Source organism: Oryctolagus cuniculus, chromosome 3 (assembly GCF_051225735.1).
Source record: "Oryctolagus cuniculus isolate XC-2025 breed Fujian yellow rabbit chromosome 3, ASM5122573v1, whole genome shotgun sequence".
In the NCBI taxonomy this organism is placed as follows: Eukaryota; Metazoa; Chordata; class Mammalia; order Lagomorpha; family Leporidae; genus Oryctolagus; species Oryctolagus cuniculus.
In genome coordinates this window covers 160442125-160467644 of record NC_142869.1, presented here as the reverse complement: position 1 = coordinate 160467644, position 25520 = coordinate 160442125, and the positions used below count along the sequence as shown (strand labels likewise).

At 37.3% G+C, this 25520-nt stretch overlaps 1 protein-coding gene across 1 annotated transcript in view; it reads left to right on the top strand.

Annotated features, from left to right (window-relative positions):
* The window catches only part of LOC149127575 (uncharacterized), a 291161-nt gene extending 275993 nt beyond the window's left edge, over positions 1-15168 (top strand). The window contains exon 2 of the transcript XR_016231772.1: positions 15095-15168. The gene's annotated coding sequence lies outside the window, so the exon portion shown is untranslated. The remainder of the gene's footprint in view (positions 1-15094) is intronic.
* The last annotated feature ends 10352 nt before the right edge of the window (positions 15169-25520 follow it).

Sequence of the window (25520 nt, the reverse complement as noted above, 5' to 3'; positions counted from 1 at the left end):
CTCTGTGTAACTCTGACTTTTAGAAACTATCTAAAATATACAGAAAAAAAGACAACCAAAATTAGAAATCAGAGCTCCACAATGCTATAAAACAGCTTCAGGTAACCAAATACTTGTGCTATTGAACACTCCACAAGTGAAAAGAGAGGGCACAGTGGGCTAGAAAAAAAATTGAAGAAAAAAAATCACTGAAACATTTTACAAATTAAATTAAAACTATAAATCTACTGATCTAGAAATCACAATAAACACTAAGCACAAAAGCACATGAAGAATAATGTACCAAGATACATTATAATCAAACTGCTTATAATGATCAAAAGTACAAAATTTTAAAAGCATACAAGATATCTAAAGAATACAAATCAAAATCACAATAAGAGACCACAACTGCTGGAATAGCTGAAACTCAGAAAGTTGACCACAACAAGTGTTTGTGTTACTTGTGGGGTTGTAGAAGGGTACAACCATTGTGGAAGAATTTTAGCAATTTTGTGGTAAGTTCATTACATACCTTCTGTGTAGCCCAACCATGCCACCCAGATGCTCAGTTAGGCACATTCTTAAAACAGGAGAGTCTGCTGAGTTACTGTTGTATTGTCACTTGCTACACTGAAACCCTGGGCCCTTTCAAAGCAGTAAGCTGTGTTGAATATAGAGAAATGAGATCATATGTCCCCACAAAGACTTATACGTGAATGTTTTCAGTAGCTTTGCTTGTAATTTTTAAAAAATAAAGCATTTCAGATGTCTCTTTATAGATGAATGGGTAAACTAATGTTGGTATATCTATACCTTGGAATATAATTCAACAATAAAAATGAAATATTGATACATGCAATAGCTTGAACGAATTGCTGTGTGTAAGAAGCCAGATATAAAAGAAAATATGTGATTTAATTTAATAAAAATTCTAGAATATGGATATAATCTATAACAAAAATAGATCAGTGTTGTCCTTAAGCTCGAAGAGAGCTGGGAAGATGGGCATTCTAAATTCAAATTAAGATGATAATCTTTCCATGGTTCCTCCACTGCTTATGCCCTTAGTCTCTCAAAACCCAATGTTTCCTGGAATATATTCTGCTTCCTACAAAGTAGATTGTCCTTTATACCTTTTAGTTCTCAGCAAGAGATCAGTGCCTTCACACACTCTTCCCGAATCTCCCAGTATGAATTTGGTCATTCATCCTTGAGTATCCTCTATTATAGCACACACTACAATTTATTATAGATATCTATTTCTTTTCTTATAAACATAATCAGATTGTAATCTTGCTATAGTAAGATACTACCTTTGTTTTATTTACCATTGTATTCTCAGAAATTAATATCACTAATGGAGTAGAAACCTAGAAAATTTTCTATTGGTGAATGACTTATGAAAAATGTCTTTGCAATGTGGTCAAATATTCTGGACATTGGTGGTGGTGCAGATGGAGAACCAAGATTCTGAGTCACATATGTCTCTATGCAAGAGTTTTCTCAGGGAATGTTTTCATTAACAACACTTATAGAGGATCAGGGAAACAGAACTGGACAGAAAGAGAAGTTGAACTGCAATATATTTGCAGAAGTGGCCTCAGCTGAATTCATGGGGCCTCTCAAAGTAGAATGGGCTTCTTTGTATTCAAATAGAGGCAAAAGGACTGGGCCTTAGTAACTCCATATCTGCTACTCCAAATATTGAGAGAAACTTTGAATGAGGGAGCTGATGTTTTCCCAAGGACAATCACTAAAAAGGCTCAGGTGTGAGCCCTCTGTTTATAGCATACTCAGTAGCTGGGGAAAGAGTCTTGAATTTGAACTGAGATCTTAGACTATGAACATATATATCAGATAGTGGGGGAGGCAACACAGTTCAATGAGACAATGATGTAGAATAGGACTTGTGTTGCCCTAGGAATCTGGTGAGTAGAATGTCATGTTCTAAACCTTTGCCATATATAAAGCTGATACTCTCAGAACTATTTCTAATATGCAGTGCAAAAAACATCAAGTTAACCTTTCCAGCTAAAGAAGATGCACTAGAAGTGCCAAATGACTTACAATTTAGAGTGTTCTAACAGAAATAAACATTGACTCCATAGAGAAGAAAATGTGAGAGACAGTTTTTGGGCTAAGAAGAATGACATTTAACTACTACAGAATTTTGTGATTATGCAAATAAATTTCAAGAGATAAAAATCTCTGGGACCATGAGATTGATGTGAATTTATGTTTCTCTCCCACATTCCTTATTGATATTTAGCATTCTTCAATGACATCAAGATTGCTTCATATGAAAAATGTGACTTTGTTGACTTGCTCAACAATTTCCATATCCTTCTGTTAAAAATCTTTCTCACAGTTCACAGCAAAAAATTTCTCTACAAATTATTTTCAAAAACTTTTTTGTCATTGAAACTGAATTTCTCACAGATGGTGATAAAATAACCCTTTTAAAATTTCTTCTAAAAGGGAATGCAGGAACACTTCTACCAATGAAATGGTTTCTATTTTATTCTGGTTCCATCTCCTTCTGCTATGCAGCTCTCAATCTGGCCTCTGCACGGAGAACAGAGTATGTAAAACACAATGCCAGAAGTACAAAGGGTGTTGATCAAATTTTCCTTCTGATTGAAATATACAAATTTTAGACTGTTTTTTAAAATGAAAGGCAGCCTCTAATACGACTTAAACAGTGATAGCTATGGTATGGATGTGGTTTGTCTTAGTATGGAAGCTAATGGAAGTTTTAAGAGTGGCCTAGAGGGAGATCCTTTAGGTACTTGGGAGTGTGTCCTCAAAAAGGATTAAGGCATTTGTGATTAGACCCCCAGATAGTTCTCATGGAACACACAGGGAAAACTCAGTTGGAGTTCTGGGTTCCTTGCTTCAGCTAAGACTGACCCTGGCTGTTTCTAGCCATTTGGAGTATGTACCAGTGGAGGGAAGATCTATCTCCCTCTCCCTTCCCCTTCCCCTTCCTCTCCCCCTCTCCTTCCCCTCTCTTTCCCCTCCCCCTCCCTCTCCCTTCCCTTCTCCTTCCTGCTCTCCTTCCATTCCCCCTACCCCTTCCCTCTCCCTTCCCCCTCCTCCCCCCTCTTTCTCTTTCTCTTTCTCTTTCTCTTTCTCTTTCTCTTTCTCTTTCTCTTTCTCTCTCTCTCTCTCTCTTTCCCTTTCCTTCTGTGTGTTTCTGTGTCCCTCTCTGTAAGTCTGACTTGGAAATAAATATGAAAAAATTTAATGGCCACATGGGTATCAATATTTATTCTTTTACTTTACTCATGAACTAGAGTTGAGATATTTGTAAGATCCCAGAATGGCCGGCGCCACAGCTCACTAGGCTAATCCTCCACCTTGTGGCGCTGGCACACCGGGTTCTAGTCCCGGTCGGGGCACCAGATTCTCTCCTGGTTGCCCCTCTTCCAGGCCAGCTCTCTGCTGTGGCCAGGGAGTGCAGTGGAGGATGGCCCAGGTGCTTGGGCCCTGCACCCCATGGGAGACCAGGAAAAGCACCTGGCTCTTGGCTCCTGACATCGGATCAGTGCGGTGCGCCGGCCGCAGCGCGCCGGCCGCGGCGGCCATTGAAGGGTGAACCAACGGCAAAGGAAAACCTTTCTCTCTGTCTCTCCCTCTCTCTGTCCACTCTGCCTGTCAAAAAATAAATAAATAAAAAAATAAAAAAATAAAATAAAATAAAAGATCCCAGAATGTCATTGATCTATAGGGTTCAGCAAAATTTGACTCTCCTACTTGTTGTGTGTGATGAACTTTGTACTGCACTTGGGAATTTCTCTGCTAAAGATCCCTTCCATTAACTTTGCATACCATTTGGTCAGTGTAGTTAGAAGCATTTTCCTAATTTGGAAAGATGTATCTACTTTTGTCTTTACCGTGTACCTTAAGAGCAATAGGTACCACCTGGGAGCTCATTGGAAATGCACTCTTAAGCCTGTGAAAGGAATATGAAATATGAATCTGAACTTTAAAAAGATTGCAGCTGATTTATGTACATATTAAAGTAAAAGAACCACTGTGACGTAATCCCAAGTAGAACCCAGAGGAAATATCAGAGTGTGTGTTACTTAGAAATTCTGTTCTCTTTACTCTGTTGTGTTTATCTTCCATTGATTAGTTGATTTGACATCAGAACTATAAATAGAAGAAAAACATTGAGGACCTTAAGCCAGAGTAGGTAAAGAGCCTCTTGAAACCTACTACCCATCCCTGACCCCAAAGGACCCAGTAATGGACAGTGGGCCTTTGTCCCTGCTCTCTGCAACATCTCCAGGAGCCCTTGTGTGGTGATATCAGCTGGCTGATGATTTAGTGACTCATAGTTTCAGTCTCAGTGGCAGAATCAACTGCATCTGCATTTGCATTCTTTCATAATCACTGAGAATTATTTAGCAATAAACTGTTTTTCTGGTTTTTATGACAAAAAATTATCAAAGTTACCATTAACAAAATAGGCTCTGACATCAATAATACAGGAAGGTCTCATTTTTTTCCCTTTAATATTTGTGGGTGGGAAGAATAGACAGCTTGTTCCAGAATCATGTTTAATTGGTCTTCAACTTTTTAGATTACTTTTAAATTCACATTTCCTCTGTCACTTAAGGATATCAAACATACAATCATATAACTTCCCTTAGCTCCATTATTTGATAGATTTGTAGGATTTTACCACATGTAAATTCCAAGGTATCTTAAATACTACCAAATTCTGGGGAGAGAGGCATAGATTAAACCAGGATGAATCACCTGTCTGGTTCTGACCTAATCAGTTGCAGTCTGAAGGTAAGTGATATAAACAAAGATGATGGGGCCTGCGCTGTGGCATAGTGAGTAAAGCTGTAGCCTGCAGTGCAGGTGTCCCATATGGGTACCGTTTTGAGTACCAGCTGTTCCACTTCTGATCCAGCTCTCTGCTATGGCCTGGGAAGCAACAGAAGATGGCCCAAGTCCTTCGGCCCCTGCACCTGTATGCGAAACCCAGAAGAAGCTCCTGGATCCTGGCTTTGGATCAGCTGAGCTCTGGCCGTTGTGGTCATTTGGGGAGTGAACCAGCAGAATGGAAGATCTCTCTCTCTCACTCTACCTCTACCTCTACCTCTCTCTGTAACTCTGTCTTTCAAATAAATAAAATGGGTCTTTAAAACAATATTAACAAAGATGAGAATGGGCTGCCTCTGTGGGCAGAGTAGGAAATTCCAACAAAGAGGGATTTGCATGATGTACTGTGGATACCACATTCTATCCATCCATCAGGCCAGATCATCCTTAATGGATTTGTCACCAATAACCTTGCCAAGGAAACGGAGGATAAAGATGAGCTTATGCTCTGAGCCCTGTAACAAGCAGGATGGGATATGTCAAAGGTAGAACTATGTCTGTATGCTGAGTATTATTTCTAGCAAGGCATTTTGCTTTGTGCATATTAGTAGCAGGGTAATCAAATAAACTCTTCTTTCAAAAGTAATTATTTTACCCTTTGGCTACCTCATGTCCTTCCTCAGCCTTCCATTTGCTATGTGAGTCTTTCTGCTGCTTCAGAATCTTAGCTGCAAAGACTTCCAAGAGTATCGTGCTATATCAGATCCTTCTAAATGTTTTAGCTGTTTCTTATCTAAGGGACTACATTGGAAAAATACCACATTGTTCCACACTGGAACATTTTTAACACACTAGACTGCCTTTTTAAAAAGTATTCCACCAGATTGCTGACATTCCTACATAAAATAATCACGTTTCTAAGTACTTCAGAAATCACGGCTTACTTGTTTTCAGATGTTCATAGCTCTCTCATTGCAGACAATATCTAGAAAACAAATGCTGTTCTATCTTCAATAATATGGCATTTTAAAAAGATTTATTTTATGTATTCAAGAGACCGAGAGACAAAGAGAGAGGGAGAGACAAAGAGATTTTTCATCTGCTGATTCACCCCGCAAATGGCTGGGATGGTTGGGGCAGACCAAGGAATCCAGGAGTCAGGAATTCCATCCAGGTCTCCGAGATGGATGGCTGGAGCCCAAGTTCTTGGGCCATCTTTGACTGCCTTCTCAGGTTCATTAGCAGGAAACTCATCTGAAGCAAAGCAGCTGAGACTCAAACTGGCACTACAATATGGGATGCCAACATCGTTAGCAACAGCTTAAAATGTTGCGCTTCACTGATACCTTAAACAGCTTCTTTGAGGTTGTGCATGTTCTTTAAGTTTTGTTCCTTCATTACACCATTGGAAAATAGGGTTACTCAGGTCTACATCCCTCTGCTCACTTTCTGACTAATATCTAGGACTAGCTAAAAAGCAGGCTGTGTTTAAAGGCTGAGGTCTGTAGCTAAGGAAGTAGTAAAATTGAATAACAACTAGAGGAATCAGAGATGGAATTTTCTTGGTCAATAATGTCAAGTGGTTATACCATTGGTCTTTCCAAGTCTTGCAGAGAACTTTGTCAATACCCCATGTAAAACACTATGATCTACAGGAATGCCACTGCAATCCTTTTGTCTTTAGTTAATTTCCAAAGGCTAAAGAATGGTCCACAGGAATACTGAAATCTGGTCTCCTCTCAGAGTCCCTCCTGTTACTTAAGATACAGTATCATTATTTATCTATTCATTTACTTATTTACTGAGCAAAATATAAAGAAAAAGACATCAGTGGTCATAACAAAAAAGAAAAAGGTGTCCTCACACCTCCCATATGCCACAGGGACTGAGAAGCCAGGGTTCTAAAATTGCCCAAAGTTATATTTGCTTACAAATGGATGGCAAGATTGATCAAATACTCTGTCTGATAAATCATCAAAGCAATCAGAGCAAAGATTCTAAAGAACCTACACAAATCTCTATTTACCATCTGAATGACCAATTAGAGATTGTATATGACAAATTTAAGATTGTCACTAAAAGTCTTAAATTTACCAGTTGTTGAAATATAGATTCCTGCATCAAGAACTTCTGAACTGAACGACCAGGAAGGGATCTAAGAATGCATACTTAATGTAGTGCTCCCAAGGTGATTCTTTTTTTTTATTTATTTATTTTTTTTTTGACAGGCAGAGTTAGACAGTGAGAAAGAGAGACAGATAGAAAGGTCTTCTTTCCGTTGGTTTACCCCTCAGATGGCCGCTATGGCTGGCGCACTGTGCCGATCCAAAGCCAGGAGCCAGGTGCTTCTTCATGGTCTCCCATGTGGGTACGGGGCCCAAGGACTTTGGGCCATCCTCCACTGTACTCCCGGGCCACAGCAGAGAGCTGGACTGGATGAGGAGCAACTGGGACAGAACCGGCGCCCCAACTAGGACTAGAACCCGGGGTGCCAGCGCCGCAGGTGGAGGATTAGCCTAGTGAGCCGTGGTGTTGGCCTCAAGGTGATTCTTACATAGCCAACTTACAGTTGACCTTAGACTGAAGTCTAAGAATGATATTCAAGCACAATATAAATTCAGGTGGCAGAGGAGAAATCCATCAAAAAAAGTGTTTAATTGAAGCTTGTATATAAAGATATATGTTAGACTAATTTCTTTTCTTATAATTAGTCTTGTTGATACCATACATACTAAAAGAGCTTTTTTTTACTCCTTAAATAAAAACAAATGAAAAGGCAAACTTGGTCAAGATCTATAATGCCAACAAATGTCAACAGCATTTGAGGAAATATTAACAATTGTGTCAGTCAAAAAATTATTTTTCTGTTTTTCTTTATACTCACTAACTCTAAGTTGGAAAAAAAAGATTTACTTTATTTATTAAATATTCATTTATTCATTTGAAAGGCAGAGGTAGAGAGAGAGAGAGAGAGAGATCTTCATCTGCTGGTTCACTCATCAAATGGCTGAAATGGCCAGGTCTGGACCAGGCCAAAGCCAGGAACCAGGAGCTTCCTCTGGATCTCCCACATGGGTGCAGGGGCCCAAGCACTTTTCCATCCTCCACTGCTTTGCCCAGCTGCATTAGCAGGAAGCTGGACCAGCAGTAGAGCAAATGGGACTCAAACCGGTGCCCATATGGGATTCAGGCACTGCAGGTAGAGGCTTAATCCTGTACCTAGAGTGCTGGCCCCCAAGATTTATTGTATATCTGCCTTATTGGAATATAATGATTACTCTCTGGATTAAGAATCAGACTATAAGTTTAGTGGCCCACAAGATTTATCTTCACAACCAGTTATTCTCCCTCAAAACGAGCAGGATGTTGAAAAGGCAATGTCATGGATTTTCAAAGCCTAAAAGAAGTGGCTTGGGTTGTCCAGGGCTGAGCAGTTGTCAGAGACAGCTGACTGCTTAGGAGCCAGTAACATCCCTTCTTTCTTGTCAAATTTCAAATGTCCAGTTCCTTCTCAGAAGACATTTCACTCTTTCTTATTTTTTTAAAGATTTATTTATTTATTTATTGAGAGGTAAAGGTATAGACAGAGAGAAGGAGAGGCAGAGAGAAAGGTCTTCCACCCTCTGGTTCACTCTCCAAAGGGCCACAACGGCCACAAGTGAGCCGATCTGAAGCCAGGTGCTTTTTATGGGTCTTCCACAGAGGTTCAGGGGCCCATGCACTTGGGCCATCTTCCACTGCTTTACCAAACTATGTACAGAGAGCTGGTTTAGAAGAGGAGCAGCGGGGACACAAACCATCATCCATATGGGATGCTGGTTCTGCTGCCACAGGTAGAGGCTTAGCCTATTATGCCACAGCCCCAGCATTTCACTTTCAAAGATATTCTCCAGGAAGTTAAAGGAAAGCAGAGGCCATCTCAAGGAGGCAAAATATGAGTGAACCTCTTCCTCCGTCACTCTGGAAGCGTTTAGTGCAGGGGAGTCCTGCCACCATGGGAGACTGCCCCATGAGGACTGGTTACTGCCCATGATGACTGACTGTGTGTACCAACTTGTCTGAGCCATGTTGCTCAAATATATGGGGTAGTATTATTTTTGATGTTTCTGTGACTTTGGAGGGAAGACATTAGCATCTACATCCATGAATTTTGAGTAAAGGAAATTGCACTTCTTAATATGGATAGACTTTATCTATTCAGTTGAAGGCCTAAATGGCACGAAAGACTGACTTCCCCTGAGCAAAAGGGAATTCTGCAGCAAAGAGCCTTGTATTGGAACTGCAACACCAGCTATTCCTCTATCTCTAGTCTGCATGGTCCTTGCCACAGCAGATTCTAGACATGCCAGTCTCCATAAGCATGTAAGCCGTTCCTTAAAAATCCATTAAAATCAATCTTCCTCTGTGTGTCTCTCTCTCTCTCATTCACACACACACACACACACACACACACACCAAACACACACACATTTCCTCCATCTCTTCCTCCCTCTCTCTCATATATATATGCACACACCCTTTGGATCAGTTCTCTGGAGACTCCTAATACAGAGGATTCTTAGAGAAAGACACAACAGTTATGAATTTTCTCTTGAAGGTGTGTGTGCCTGGGGATCCACAATGTGTCAGAAGAGAAATGTGGTTTCTATAGGGCTTTGCAGGAAGATTTAATAGCAACAGAGACTGTAATAATAAAAAGAAGTAAAATCATAATAATTTAATCAAATAAAAATTTCCGATACACTGTAAGTACTATTTACTTTTTTTAACTTGTATTTAATGAATATAAATTTTCAAAGTACAGCTTATGGATTACAATGGCTTCCCCCCCAATAACTTCCCTCCCACCTGCAACCCTCCCCTTTCCCTCTCCCTCCCCCCTTCCATTCACATCAAGATTCATTTTCAATTCTCTTTATATACAGAAGATCAGTTTAGCATATATTAAGTAAAGATTTCAACCATTTGCATCCACATAGAAACACAAAGTGAAAAATACTGTTTGAGTACTAGTTATAGCATTAAATCACAATGTACAGCACATTAAGGACAGAGATCCTACATGAGGAGTAAGTGCACAGTGACTCCTGTTGTTGACTTAACAAATTGACACTCTTGTTTATGGCATCAGTAATCACCCTAGGCTCTTGTCATGAGTCTCCTGTAAGTACTATTACTACTACTACTTTTACCATCACTACTAATGAGTGTCACTCACTGAGACTACTGTGTAGCAAGCAAGGGTCAGTCCAACAGTGAAGAATTTTCCTCAAATCTGTAACTATAATTGTGAAAAAATTAAGACTGTATGCAAACTAACCAATGCTCCTTCATATAGTCAATGGGGCTAAATCCTTTCTTTTCTTTTTTTTTACTTTGAAAGCTATACTCTTGCTTGCTATGTACTAGTACTTTCCAGATCTAATGATATACTAAGTGTTATCATTTACTAACTACCAATTAAGGGCCACACACTTTGTATCATATTACTTTACTCACGAATATTGCATGAATTAAAAACTGTTATCCCTTATGTATTCTTTAGAATACTATACCGCAGTAAGAAACAACGAAATCCAGTCATTTGCAACAAAATGGAGGAATCTGGAACACATCATGCTGAGTGAAGTAAGCCAGTCCCAAAGGGACAAATACCATATGTTCGCCCTGATCGGTGACAACTGACTGAACACCAAAAAGGAAACCTGTTGAAGTGAAATGGACACTATGAGAAATGGTGACTTGATCAGCATAGCCCTGACTGCTAATGGACAACTGAATACATTATCCCTCGTAGTATTTTTTTTTTGTCTGTTCAATATGACTGGTTTAGATCTGTAATTGATGCACAGTTATTCTTAAGTGTTGAAAATTAACTGAAATGTGATCCCTGTGAAACATAAGAGTGGGAATAAGAGAGGGAAGAGATGTATAATTTGGGGCATGCTCGGGCTGACTTGCCCCAATTGGTAGAGTTGGAAACATACCAGGGGATTCCAATACAATCCCATCAAGGAGGCATGTGCCAATGCCATCTCACTATTCCAAGTGATCAATTTCAGTTCACAATTGATCATAATGAAAGGACTAAGAGTCAAAGAGAGCACATAAACAAGTCTAGTATCTGCTAACACTAACCGATAGAATAAATAAAGGGGAGAGTGATCCAACATGGGAAGTGAGATACTCAGCAGACTCATAGAATGGCGGATGTCCTAAATAGCACTCTGGCCTCAGAATCAGCCCTAAAGGCACTCGGATCTGGCTGAAAAGCCCATGACAGTATTTCAGGCATGGAAAGCCAAGACACTCTGGCAAAAAGATCTCTGTGAGTGAGATCCCAGTGGAAAGAACAGGTCTTCAAAGAGGGAGGTGCCTTTCTCTGAAGGGAGGAGAGAACCTCCACTTTGACTATGACCGTGTCTAAACAAGATAAGAGTTGTAGAACTCAAGGGGCTTCCATAGCCTTGGAAACTCATGACTGGTGCATAGGGAGATTATTGATGCCATAAACAGGAGTGTCAATTTGTAAAGTCAACAACAGGAGTCACTGTGCACTTACTCCTCATGTAGGATCTCTGTCCTTAATGTGCTGTACACTGAGGCTTAATGCTATAACGAGTACTCAAACAGTATATTTCACTTTGTGTTTCTATGGGGGTGCAAACGATTGAAATCTTTACTTAATGTATACTAAACTGATCTGTAAAAAAAAAAATTATCAATTCGCAACTTGACTCTCACTGGGATTAAACATGACAATAGTTCTGATCTGATTTCATCATCATTTAAAAAAAATCATCTATTATTTTTCACTTTATGTTTCTGTGTGGGAGCAAACTGTTGAAATCCTTACTTAAGGTATACTAAGCTGATCTTCTGTATATTAAGATAATCGAAAATGAATCTTGATGTGAATGGAAGGGGAGAGGGAGTGGGAAAGGGGAGGGTTGTGGGTGGGAGGGACGGTATGGGGTGGGAAGCCATTGTAACCCATGAGTCGTACTTTGGAAATTTATATTCATTAAATAAAAGATAAAAAAAAAGAAAAAAAAAACTGTTATCCCTGATTTTTTAACTTTTATTTAATAAATATAAATTTCTAAAGTACAACTTTTGGATTATAGCAGCTTTTCCCCCCATGACCTCCCTCCCACCCACAACCATTCCATCTCCCACTCCCTCTCCCATCCCATTCTTCAACAAGATTCATTTTCAATTATTTTTATACACAGAAAATCAACTTAGTATGTACTAAGAAAAGATTTCAACAGTTTGCACCCTCACAGATACACGAAGTATAGAGTACTGTTTGAGTAGTAGTTTTACCATTAATTCGCATAGTATGACACATTAAGGACAGAGATCCTACATGAGGAGTAGTTGCACAGTGACTCCCATTGTTGATTTAATAACTGACACTCTTATAATGTCAGTAATCCCCCGAGGCTCTTGTCATGAGCTGCCAAGTCTATAGAAGCCTCTTGAGTTCACAAACTCCAATCTTATTTAGACAAGGCCATAGTCAAAGTGAAAGTTCTCTCCTTCCTTCAGAGAAAGGTACCACCTTATTTGATGGCCCATTCTTTCTACTGGAATCTCATTCACAGAGATCCTTCATTTAGGTTTTTTTTTGGTTTTTGTTTATTTGTTTGTTTGTTTGTTTTGCCACAGTATCTTGGCTTTTCTTATTTCCTTGGATTTTTTTTTCACTCCTGAGAAACTTTCATGGGCTTTTTAGCCAGATCCGAATGCCTTAAGGGCTGATTCTGAGGCCAGAGTGCTTTTAAGGACATTTGCCATTCTTTGAGTCTGCTGTGTATCCCGCTTCCCATGTTGGATCGTTCTCTCCTTTTAAATTCTATCAGTTATTAATAGCAGACACTAATCTTGTTTATGTGATCCCTTTGACACTTAATCCTATCATTATGATCAATTGTGAACTGAAACTGATCACTTTGACTAGTAAGATGGCATTGCTACATGCCACTTTGATGGGATTGATTTGGAATCCCCTGGAACGTTTCTAGCTTTACTATTATGGGTAAATCTGAGTGAGCATGTGCCGAACTGTACATCTCCTCCCTCTCTTATTCCCACACTTATATTTAACAGGGATCCAAAGAATGAAATTAAAACTCAAATAAATAAATCACAATCATATACTTTGTCATTTCTAGAGATGGAACTATTTGACTCCAAATTTAATTCATTTTCTATTTTTCTACACAGCCTGAGTGCACAAGAAGTAATAGTAAGAGTTTGGCCCACTGATTTTGGAAACTATGTTTCATTAAAATAGATTCATAAACCTAATTAAAGTATTGAAAAACATTGATCTTATTATTTTTTCTTTTTGTATTCCTTCTATTGTTATATATCAAAGACTTTTGATTCCTCCATTTAATGCTTTTTTTTATTTTGGAAGAAGAAAACAAATTAGAGACAGAGGAGAAAAGCAAGACTCTTTGTTATTGTTAGCTACAGAAAGCCCACTTATGTATTAGAGATTTTTAAGCCACTCCTCCTTTCAAGTACAATTATTAATTTAATTCCTTCAGAGAAATAAATTAATGTGGGGAGAATGTAGGTTTCCTATTGGAATATGTCATTTCTCCCACTGATTTGATGGAAATCCAAAGCAAGAATACTGGACAGATGGTTTTCCTTTATAAATGGAATTATAAATCTATGAAAAAAATAAATTGGAGAGAAACACAACATAAAACTCCTAACAAAGAGTAGAGTCATTATTGTCAAGAAAGTATGAATTTGCCATTTGCCTTATGGACTTAATTTCACACACTGTTTCTTCTTTAATAAAGCAAAACATGTCTCCAACTAAGTGAATTGCTTTGCTCCGGGTGTGTAGGTCTACTGTGTCTTTCTACATTCACTGCAATAAAAAAAATTATAGGAAATTTCTGAAGAGTTATTTAAAAAGTGAAGTATTGGATAATTTTAACAGTTTAGTGATATCTGCCATTGGAAAAGCAAGAAAACCATCTGTAGTTCAGCAAATGTGTAGTGAGAGAGTTGTGGAGTGATGTGAGGTGAGATTTGCAGGCAGTTCAGTGCATATCACCAGTCACAGCTGTAATACTATGTTTTTTCTGTGTGGCAATTACTTTTTTGATATTCAAAGGATTTAGTCAAGAAAGAAAATCTTGCTTCCTAAAGCTTCTGATTAACCTGTCTTGTCAGCACATTCTGCTTTCCTGAGGAGAAAAAAAAAGTCTTGCAAATTAAAAAAATGAAAATAATAATAATTTTTCCATCCCTGTTGAAGGAGAAAGAATGCAAATTCTTGACTCTATAAGGTTTGTTGTAATGATTATCAACCCATATTTCATTTTTATTCTGACAAAATGACAAAGTTGATAAGTGGATCAACTAGCAGCTTCTGCTTTGTGAAATTCCTATACTCTAAGAAGAAAAAAAAAAATGCAACTGAAACTTCGGTTAGGGCTGATTCAGCTTTAAACTTGGTAAATGATTGCATTTCTACATTTGTATTTTCTATGGCTTCCTTTCTTTCTCCTTCTCTCCACTGTGTTCATCTGCATGGGGAGATGAGTATGAGTTTGTATGTATCTGCATATCTACACATTCTTTTAATGCCTCCAGTAAACACTCCATATGCAATAATTCATCACATCCTTTGATAAAAATATGTCGGTTTTCAAGAAGATACAGAATTTAATAGCGACCATTTTATTAAAATGTAGCAGTTTCCAATTTTCAAATATGGAGTACATTGTTAATATTCTAGTTTTCAAATTAACATGTAGTGTGCCTTGGGTAGGTCATATACACTTGTACACATATTTGCAGGCACTCATGCCTCTGATAAGTTGTGTAAAATAAAGATGTTGGGCTGGTGTTTACAGCATGTGTTTCACTTATTGTTCAGCAAAAATCACTCCTCTTTCGACCTCTTTGGAAGAAATGTATTTTCTTCTCTCTGTGACAAGATGGTAGAGTTAACTTGTGAATTACAAGGGCTAGAGCTCTAAAAAACATGTACGATTTTATTTACCTTTCTGAGATCTTCCAAAGTCAGTGATTAGAAGAAATCCTAAGGTAGTTGGGGACCTAGAATGAGGGTGGGAACAGACTTGAATTGATTCTTAACCTGATGTAGAGCATCCTTCAGCCAGCGAACTGAAACAGAGATGTTCCATTTTGCCTGTTAATATGAGCATAAATTATCACCATTATGTAACTCTGAGTTTTGGATTGTTTCCTTACACAGCCATGTGTTTCCTTACAGTGGCAATAGTGGGAAAATATGACAGTGTACCAATTCCATCTATCAGCTATTTATTCATCTCAAAAAGGAAAAGGGTATGATTATTTACTGATAATGTGATTTTCTGGTAACTTTTGGAAATTTTATTTTCCATATATACTTATGTGATGTTCGTTTAACTTAATTCAATGATTTAATATCAATAAACTATTTTGATAAGTATATATTAGAGAGGTGGATGAGAAGTTATTTTCGGAGAAATGTTCAACTCAAACACTTTATGTAGTGTTCTTACTTTTTGATGATTTTAAAAGGACTGGATAAAAACAAATTAAAAATTCTTTTTTCTTCTGACTTCATATATAGCCTTGAAGGACTTTGACATTGTGTTAAATATATAAGTATCCCATGAAACACTTTAGCAGTGAGTGGAATGGGTATGTCAATGCCTTATCATTTATCATTTGCTACTTTAATTTGTGTGTTACATAGCTGATATAGCAAATGATTTTGATGTAAGTCATTCGCTGGATGGCCATCTTGTGTGTGTGTGGTGATGATGTTGGGGAGGTAACCCTTTGATGCTTCTGTGGATTGAAGTAGACCTGTAGGGTGGAGACTTCAGAATTTGAATCAGTGAAGCTAATTGAGTGGAAATCCCTAAACAATACTAGGAAACTCCAGAATTCTGGGCTTACACCATTAACTCCTCCCATTCACTGGTCATGTTTTGCACTGCACTGAAAAAGTGATTCTTAGAGTATGTATTTGCACCTGCTTCAAGAAATTAACTTAGCTGCTCTCCTTATTAGCATATTTTGTATACTTCATTACCTCAGAGACCTTGCTGAAAATGTGACCCTGTGTAGCTGCTGTTGCCTTCTTTGTGAATTGAAAGCTAACCAAGCTTAGAGATAGATTAAGTGGCAAGGAAATTTAAGAAGACAGCTGGTGCTCTGCTCTCAAATGGAAATACCACACTCAGATCTAATATTTCATTCTTATGCAGGAGGGTTATATTAGGACCCATGAGAAACAGCACAACAGGATTCTTTCAGGCATCAATAACCTCTTTCATTTACTGTTTAGTCACTGGAAACTTGGCTTTTGATTGCCATTGGCCATTATAATAGATAGGACAAGTAAGAAATTATTTATCTGTCTATCTACATGGTGAAGGAATAGCATACTTATTTTCTGTGATTAGGAAATGAAACCCTAATTTGCAAATCACATCAAGCTAATATGAATTGAAAATCAGATTTTCTCTTATCAAGGTGGTATACTAAAGAAACATTTTATAGTCACACATTGCTTACCCCTTTGCAACCTGATAATGCTGTATAGGAAAATAAACTCGCTAAGATCCTTCCTCCATGAACTTGAGCCACAGATGACTTTTAAAAATAACAGAAATTAGCAAAAATGGAAATAAGCTTTCATACTGGCTATTTTAAATATTCATGAAGAAGTCTGCTAATTTACTTTTGACTACTCTCCACATTTTATGACATGAATATTTTCTATCTGAATGTATATTTTTACTCAAGAATGGGCAGTAGAAGAGAAATAGCATTGATTGATTACTTATAAAATAAAGATTTTATTATAACAGCATTGAAAATTTTTCTAATATATATTTCTAAAAAGCACATTACTATTCATGAGAAGAATAATTATATATTACATTATTTTATAACTTTCACATAATCAAGGAATTTGAATAAATTTTATTCAGCTCTTCTTTGTCTCTATGAAGCAGATTGACAGCATTACTTCAAGAAGGAAGAAACAGGGTTTTAGGTATCTTACCCAAGAGTACATAATATTTAGTTATTGAGATAGGTATCTCAAGCCATTCTTAGTATGCTGTTCCCATGGAATTTATCTGAGTGACAGATTAAGATAGTAGTAAGACACTCCAGTGATCATCTCCCCAGAAACACAAATTTGGACATCTATTCAATCACCAAACCACATTCATGAGAGACCACAGTGCCTTATTTCTGTATAATAATAAGAAAAGATGTATTTAATAAGGGAGAAAAGAAAGAATTGTCCACGTAACTTTTGCCCCAACTCCAATAAGTACAGAATGGGAGAGACATATCCCCTACTTGTTGAAGGAGAGAATTAAGGCCAGACTTTAGACTTGAAACTCGGAGTCAAACCTGATGCAGTGAAATCCAGGATGTATAGAGCCTTAGCAGGCGAAGCTATAGACTTTTTAGACAGGTACATAAAGGAGTACTTCCAACACCCATCCCCTGAACTCAAGCAGACAGAGTGGATGGAACAAGACCTCAACTGCTATGAAGTGAGGTAGGAAAGTAAGCAAAGAACCTTGCTTTGGAGCTCCATGCCATCCAATCAAACCCAACACTGGGAGGATCCTAACAGTTTCTATTTCCAGTGCAGTGCCTGGGTACAGAGCCTCTGGACCCACCTTGGAACTGGATGAAGAATTGTGACATCATTCAGGGGCACTTATGCCCCAGCCAGCATTTCCTGTGGGAAGTTACAGCTGTCTCAGGCTGAGTCCATCTCAGCAACAGGCAGCCCAGAGAAGTATGGGTCTGGATCCCAACTCTACCTTGTACAGATCTGAGAAGGCTATGGGCTCTGGATGTGATCTGATATTGCAGGGTTGATGACCACAGGACTGCACAAACCACAGGCAACACAACACAGAGAAAATAATTGCTTGAGTAAAGAAAAGGGGATGGATAAAGGGTCTTTGCTTCTGACGGAGAATTGCAGGGATGAGCAACACTTTTCAGACACTCCTCTAGTTCATTTGGTACAACCCACAAATAGTGGACTTGGGACAAACATGAAATAGGAGTACCCTCTAGTGATGAAACAGTTACAATACGCTAATATCAGGATCATGGCAAACCCCAATGTAGGGTGCCATCTAGTGCTGAAATAGCAGACATATCAACAGAAATGCTAAGAATTCTCGAAAGGATAAGCACAAAGCCAGATATTGAAGGCTGGAATAAATACCCAGTCCCTCAAACACAGGCAACATCAAATGTCACCAAACATCAAGAAGTTTCAGGGAAGCATGACATCAATTAATGAAAAAAATAAGGTGTCAGAAATGGAATGTTTAGCGCATTTGGCAACTGATATCTGCAAACTCTGAGAAGGAGAATTCAAAAAGGCTGTTTTAAACAGGCACAACAAATGTCAAGAAACAACTGTAACAGAGATTTAATAGAGAAATTGATGTAATTTGTAAAATCAAGCATAAATTCTTGAGCTAAAAATACACTCAGCAAAAACTAAAAACATAATAGAAGGCATTAATAACAGAATAAATCAAACTGAAGAAATAATTAGTAAGCTCCAGGAGAAGCTATACAAATATGGAGGAGGAAAAGGGAGGAAGGAAGAAGAGAAATGAAAAGACTGTATAGGGATTTTGGGACAGGAGTAAAATTGAAAATACTTTGGTGATTGAGGTAAAAAAAGGACTTGAGAATACCAAAAGTGTTTAAAACATTTAAAGAGATAATAATAGAAAACTTCCAAAATTAAAGAAAATTACAACTATTAAAGTTCAGGAATTTCAAAGATCACCAGTCAGAATCAATCCAACCATGTCTATCCCAAAATTTATTATAATCATGTCTGCTAAGTATTAAGATAAAGAGGAAAGAGTCAAGGCAACAAGGGAAGAAACAATGAACATGATATTTTTTCATGTGCCTGTTGGTCATTTTGATTTCTTTTGAAAAATACCCATTTAAGTCCTTTGCCATTTCTTAACTGGTTTGCTATGTTTTGTTGTTGTTGAATTTCTTGATCTCTTTATATATTCTTATTATTAATCCTTCATCAATTATATAGTTTGCAAATAGTTTCTCCCATTCTGTCAGTTGCCTCTTGGTCTTATGAGTATTTCACAGCATAAAAATGATAAGGATTTTAAATGTTTTTGCTCTAAAGAAATGATAAATGTTTTATGTGATAAACATTAAATGATAACTATTTGAGGAGATAGTTATGATCACACTGACTTGAACATTTCAAAATGTTGACATATATATTAAAATGTTAATGGTACCCATAAGTATATATAACATATATATTAGTTTAAAGATAAATTAATATTTAAAAATAATTGACCTGAGTAGTATTCCATTATGTATGTACACCACATTTTCTTTATCTAGTCATCAAGTGGTGGACATCATGTTCTTTTTTTTTTTTTTTTTTTTTTTTTTTTTTTTATCTTTTATTTAATGAATATAAATTTCCAAAGTACGTCTCATGGGTTACAATGGCTTTCCCCCCCATACCGTCCCTCCCACCCACCACCCTCCCCTTTCCCACTCCCTCTCCCCTTCCATTCACATCAAGATTCATTTTCGATTATCTTAGTATACAGAAGATCAGCTTAGTATACCTTAAGTAAGGATTTCAACAGTTTGTTCCCACACAGAAACATAAAGTGAAAAATAATAGATGATTTTTTTTTAAATGATGATGAAATCAGATCAGACCTATTGTCATGTTTAATCCCAGTGAGAGTCAAGTTGGGAATTGATAGTTTCTTTTCTTTTTTTTTTAACAGAAGATCAGTTTAGTGTACATTAAGTAAAGATTTCAACAGTTTGCACCCCCATAGAAACACAAAGTGAAATATACTGTTTGAGTACTCGTTATAGCATTAAGCCTCAGTGTACAGCACATTAAGGACAGAGATCCTACATGAGGAGTAAGTGCACAGTGACTCCTGTTGTTGACTTTACAAATTGACACTCCTGTTTATGGCATCAGTAATCTCCCTATGCACCAGTCATGAGTTTCCAAGGCTATGGAAGCCCCTTGAGTTCTCCGACTCCAATTCAATCCCATCAAGGTGGCATGTGCCAATGCCATCTCACTATTCCAAGTGATCAATTTCAGTTCACAATTGATCATAATGAAAGGACTAAGAGTCAAAGGGAGCACATAAACAAGTCTAGTATCTGCTAACACTAACCGATAGAATAAATAAAGGGGAGAGTGATCCAACATGGGAAGTGAGATACTCAGCAGACTCATAGAATGGCAGATGTCCTAAATAGCACTCTGGCCTCAGAATCAGCCCTAAAGGCACTCGGATCTGGCTGAAAAGCCCATGAGAGTATTTCAGGCATGGAAAGCCAAGACACTCTGGCAAAAAGATCTCTGTGAGTGAGATCCCAGTGGAAAGAACAGGTCTTCAAAGAGGGAGGTGCCTTTCTCTGAAGGGAGGAGAGAACCTCCACTTTGACTATGACCTTGTCTATCATGTTCTTTCTATATCTTAGCTATTGTGAATTGAGCTGCTATAAACATGCGAGTTCAGGAGACTCTTAAATGCTGATTTCACTTCCTTTGGATATATTCCCACGAGTGGATAGCTGACTCATAGAATTGACATACTTTTTCCATAAATGACTGTGCCAGTATACACAGCCATAAGAAAGGATGAAATCCTGACATTTGCAACAAAATGAATGCACCTGGAGATCATTATGCTAAATGAAATAAGCCAGGCCTATAAGGAAATAAATATCACCCAATTTTCTCTTATTTGTAGTTGTTAATAAGTATAGATTTACTATAGATTTAATAATTGGTGATTATTTTTAAATTTATTATATATGAGTAAAATGCACATCTTTTCATTTGGTTATTGTTTGTATCCTTTGCCTATATTCCTGCTGAACTATGGTCTTTTAACTTTTTACTTGTTGAAATCTTCTTTAGTGGGTCATTAAGACTTTGACTATATTGTAAGTTAAAAATATGTTCTCTCAAAACTTAAAAAGGAAAGAAGGGAGGAATGAGAGACATGGAAAGAAAGGAAAAGGAGGGGAGGGCAATGAGATGAGGGAAGAAGGAAGGGAAGTGTAATATTCTTAGAATTGTATCTATGAACTACATTTAATCTGTTCCCTTTGTGTTAATGTCACATTAACATGAGAATTGATGACAATTGTAATTATCATGCATTTTCTGTGACCATGAGAATCTAAAGTATTAATAAATTCCTTTAAAAAAGAATTGACCTGTCTTCTCATTTAGGAAAATGCTTAATTTTCTAGTAACTTTGATTGATCATAGACCTAAATGATAATCAAGGTTTGAACTTCATCATTTTTATAATAAGATAAAATATCACTTCTTTTGTATTCTGTATACCAAACTCTTAGATAAAAAATAATAATAAATTAAATGACCCCCATTATTTAAGCCAATTTAATTTTGATTACCAAAAATACATTTCCCTGAACTTCTTTGAATATATTAATTAGACAACCCCTATTCTTACATTTCACAGTGCACAGGTTATTATTTTCATGTCTTTAACCTGTTATTTCTGGGCTTAATCACTGTATTTTCTATGTATCACAATGAATTCAATTATTGTCTATCCTGAATAGCATATCCAGTACATAGAAAAAATTTTATATGTCTGAAAAGTATTTAATGAATAAATCTCTAGCTCAGCTGTTTCTTGTTATTTGTGTTTCATTAATAAAACCAAGTAATAGGTAGTAAGTTTTATACTGTTGTAATGAAAAAAACTTGGATTTTATGGAATTTTCCTGGGAATTGTGGCAGAATTGGTACTTTTATCCATTGATGGTGCATTGACATCTGTGTTGAAGGGGAATAAATATCCATCACATGCATATGTATGCATGTATCATGTAGTATGGGTATATTGTCCTTCTGGTCTTTGCAAACTACAATACTTACACTCACTTGGTAGTCAACCCAAGCACCATGCCCACTCTCTGAAGGTGTACATATATCAGATTGAATAGCTCCACATTTCTCCTCAAAACTATTTACAATTTAGACAAATGTTTCTGATGATTGGAATTTTCCTAGGTCATCCTTTTACACCATCATTGACTCTGTAAAATGGTCTTTTTGACCAACAAAACACCAATTTTCCTGAAGAAAGCATCAATACTGAGAAAGTTACATAACCTGTTCAACATCAGACATCTAGGAAATTGGTGAAATATAAAGTTTCATTTATCTGATTCTATAGGTTTAGCATCACTTATACAATGATGATAACAATAGCATGCAATTCAGAGTATGACGATGCAGATTATATTTATACAGGTCAAGCTCTGAATGCAAATTCTTATTTGTAAGTTACATAAAATACATTCCAGTTGCATGTACCTAACCTGACCATGTACACTGACTGAACCTGAAATAGGACAACAACATATGTGAAATAAAGAGGTGCATCATGCTAGCAGTCATTATTAACTATTTGTTTAGACCAAGTGTAATCAAGAAAAGATGATAGTGGTGTCATTAAGTATTTGGCAACTTTATTTGTTTTTTTTTTTTTTCACCCATGACTTCACCTTGCCCTATTTTTGAATGTTGTATTTATACTTAGACTGACTTATATTACTGCAGCATCCTCAGTAAATTCACTTAAAACCAAACAAACAAAAAAAAAAGTAGCACTATTCTTCTGAACAAAAGAGAATCACGTGTGGAGTTGTTGAGATATTATGTAAGATTTTAATGTGCTTTTATAAGTTACTTTCTCAATGGAAATGTTCTTTGGGAGATGGGAGAAGAGTTGTGTCCTTTTTTTTTTTTTTCCTGATAATTGGCCAAGTCTAGGTAGAAAGCCAGACAAGAGGAAGCGTAATGCCAATGATGATATTCTAAAATGTCCAGATATATAAGATGGGAGAATAAAGAATCAAAACAGGGCTCATGTGAGCATGAGAAGCCCTATGATTGTAACCACAGAGGAAAAAAGCTGCATGGCCAAGTCAAAGGGAGCCAGGTCCAGGAAGATGACATAAATTATGGTATAAATTCATCATGGATGACATCATAAATTTTTGGAGCCAATGGGGCCAGTGCTGTGGCTAAGCGGTTTGAAGCCTTGGCCTGTAGCACTGGTGTCTCCTATGGGCACTAGTTTGAGTCCTGGCCACTCCACTTCTGATTCATCTCCCTGCTAATGTGCCCAGGAAATCAGTGAGAGGTGGTCCAAATGTTTTGGTGCCTGTACCCACTTAGGAGACCTGGAGGAATCTTCTGGCTCTTGGCTTCAGCCTGGTCCAACCCCGGTCATTGTAGACATCTGGGGAGTGAACTAGCAAATGGAAGATCTCTCTCATCTCTCCTTCTCTACCTAAGCCTTTAAATAATAAATCTTAAAAAAAAAAAAAAAAAAAAGCTCTGGGGCCAAATCATAAGTCATTAAAAAGAAAAGGTGGGAAGCACCAGAGAATTCCAAGTCAGCCTACCATGTGGTTCTCAAAGGACGCAAAATGCCATCCAACAAGATAACTTTCATAAATTTCATAGGAGTTCAAAATTCAGCAATGGCAAGGTAGCAGGATTATATCACATTAAAGTTACTTAAATTCTCCAAAGAGCAGCATGAAGACCAACTTTAAAGTTAAAAAACAAAATTTTTTTTCCAGTGAACTAACAGAAGCATCTTTAGTTTTAAATTTCATCTTGGAGCTAATTTGACAAAGTAGACCAAGAGGAGGTGACGGAGGAGGACATAATGAGAGAGAAGGGAAAATAAAAATATAGGAGAACAGGAAGAGAAGGAATGGAAAAAGCCAGAGATTAAGGAGAGAGAACTCCACCAGTAGAAGTCCTAAAAGGCAGCATTAATTGTTTTAGTTTGCCTATTTGCACGTAAGAACACAACATTACCCAGTTCTCTCCAGAATACTTTCTTCCCTGATGATGAATTGATAAGCAGAATCAAAGGAGAATGTGGTGGTGGTGGTGATGATATCTGGAGATCAGCCATAAGTCATATGAGAAGTAGCTCTGTATCAGGGAGCCAGAAGAGTCAGTGGCAAAAGTGGCTGTGATTTTCACTTTTTGCACATTATTGTTTTCTTTAGCTGCAAAAGTTAACTACACATAGCTTTACTTTATCAGAGATATTTTAAGTGTCTGTATTTCTAGAGAATAATGCATGTGAATACCACCTCCAACTAGAACAGTCTGATCTTCTTTATTTTATTTGATCCTCATAATTACTCTGTGAAATACTTAGGGGATGATATGTTATTTTTTCTTTCTTGAAAATATAAAAATTGAGATAAATGATCATTACAAATTAATTGATCACGAGTTATATAGACATATATATGTATATATTTAATTTCCACATATATGGGAGGTTTTTGCTAGATATATTATTTTGGTTAATTCCTAACTTGGTTCTGTTTTTGTCAGAGAATACACTTTATATGATATTTACTGTTTTAAATTTACTGAAATGCCTTACAGTCTGGCTGGATGGATCTACTGTGTGAGCCTTAAAAGAATGAGTCTTTTTCAGTGGCTGAGTGTATAGTGTCTACACAAATCAATTAGATTTCAGCTGTATACTGATTTATGTCTAGTTGTTTTATTAATGATCAAATTACAATGTTAAGATCTCCTGGGGTGACATTTGGTATAGTTAAGACTATGCTTAGGATGTTTTCATCGCATATTGAAGGGCCTCTATTAATGTCCAATCTCTGCTCCTGTTTTCAGCTCCCTGGTAGTGTGCACCCTGGGAGACAGCAGGTGATGACCCAAGTAATTGTGTCTCTGCCATTCACATGGAAGACCTGGATTGAATTCTAGCTCCTGATTTTGGACTAGTACATCTCTGACTGTTACAGGCATTTGGGGGAATAATACAAGAGATCTCTCTGTCTCTCTTTCTCTATCTGCCTTCAAGAAATAGAAGTTTTTATGCAATGTCTTTTACTATGTGAAATCAATTAGTTCTTTTTTAATTTATGTTTTGTTTTTTGCTTCATGCACTTCAAAATTCTGTGACAGGGACATGTACATTTAAATTATGTCTTCCTGATAAATTGTTTCTTCTATTATGAAATATCCCTCTTTATCTCTAAAACCATTTGTCTTGAAAACCTTTTTTTAATTTAAAAATTATTCATTTTCATATCCTTGAAACTGAGAGTGAGAGTAGAAGAGAGAAGACAGAGTGTCAGAAAGAGACAGAGAGACAGAGAGACAGAGAGAGAGAGAGAGAGAGAGAGAGATCTTCCATCTGCTTTCTCACTCCCGAAATGCCTACCACAGCCAAGGTGGGACCAGGTTGCAGTCAAGAGCCAGAAACTTTATGGGGCCCAAGCACTAGACCCATCATCTGCTGTTTCCAAGTGTACATTAGCCAGAGCTGAATTAGAAGCAGAAGTGTTGGGGCTCCAAATGGCACTCCACAGTGGGATGCATGCATCTTAAGATGGGGCTTAACCTGCTGCGCTGCTGCACTGCCCATCCCCCTGAAAACATTCTTATCATGTTTAATTAGCTGCTCCCATCTTCTCATGCTTACTGCATAGTGTATCTTTTTCCATCCATGTGCTTTTATAATACTTTGTAAATTTTTACTTTTCTAGCAATTCAGTGTGATCTGTTGCTA